At 39.2% G+C, this 1,171-nt stretch overlaps 1 non-coding gene across 1 annotated transcript in view; it reads right to left on the bottom strand.

Annotated features, from left to right (window-relative positions):
• The window catches only part of LOC128668878 (small subunit ribosomal RNA), a 1,910-nt gene extending 1,399 nt beyond the window's left edge, over window positions 1-511 (bottom strand). Inside the window, exon 1 of the ribosomal RNA XR_008404464.1 lies at window positions 1-511. This exon is cut by the window's left edge and continues 1,399 nt beyond it. This is a non-coding gene — a ribosomal RNA (small subunit ribosomal RNA).
• Window positions 512-1,171: the final 660 nt, after the last annotated feature.

Genomic DNA, 1,171 nt, shown 5'->3' with positions numbered 1-1,171 from the left:
CGGATGAGTCCCGTATCGTTATTTTTCGTCACTACCTCCCCGTGCCGGGAGTGGGTAATTTGCGCGCCTGCTGCCTTCCTTGGATGTGGTAGCCGTTTCTCAGGCTCCCTCTCCGGAATCGAACCCTGATTCCCCGTTACCCGTTACAACCATGGTAGGCGCAGAACCTACCATCGACAGTTGATAAGGCAGACATTTGAAAGATTCGTCGTCGGTACTAGACCATACGATCAGCAGAAAGTTATTCAGAGTCACCAAAAGTAACGATGGACAAGCCACCGATTGGTTTTGATCTAATAAAAGCGTTCCTTCCATCTCTGGTCGGAACTCTGGTTTGCATGTATTAGCTCTAGAATTACCACAGTTATCCAAGTAAATGTGGGTACGATCTAAGGAACCATAACTGATTTAATGAGCCATTCGCGGTTTCACCTTAATACGGCATGTACTGAGACATGCATGGCTTAATCTTTGAGACAAGCATATGACTACTGGCAGGATCAACCAGGGAGCTTCGTTATATGTTTTATTTTTTAAAACATCAGAATAACTCCTCTTTCACTTTATACATACATAATAGTATTTTAAAAATCCTATCTGTTGTTAAAGTGGTGCTGTTTGTAAGCATTTGCTTCATACAACACTTTTAAATTTTTGAATTTATATTATTTATTCACAGAATTGAATAATGATTTTATTTTTCAAACATCCTCTCATTTTTGTAAATATTACTCTCGCTAGATATTTTTATCAAAGCGACTTGGTTTAATACACGTAAACGTGATAGTTTATTCTTGCTCGGAAACAAGTAAGTCAATACTCAGTTTCATATTTGTACACTTTTTTTAAGTTATACATAATATTACATAAACGCCGTAGCGATTTACCACATAAAGAGTCATTCAGTCATAGACATCGACCCGTGGTACTGATGCGTTGATATTGCATATCTTGCCGTAGCCAGTATCCATCAGCTCTCACTCGAACTGCTTCAACTGACTACTCTTTCATACTAGTACGAGCCGGCCTCTAAAAAAGTTACAGTCACGCGCTGACTGCCAGCCGCGTCAACGGCGGCGGATACAACGGTAGCTCCCTGTATCTAAATTACATGTTGCCACTTGAAAAATTTTTCCAATATAAAATTATTTATTTTTATATACATAGTATT

The sequence above is a fragment of the Microplitis demolitor genome, chromosome 10, assembly GCF_026212275.2.
Source record: "Microplitis demolitor isolate Queensland-Clemson2020A chromosome 10, iyMicDemo2.1a, whole genome shotgun sequence".
Lineage (NCBI taxonomy): Eukaryota > Metazoa > Arthropoda > Insecta > Hymenoptera > Braconidae > Microplitis > Microplitis demolitor.
This window is presented reverse-complemented; position numbering and strand designations above follow the sequence as displayed.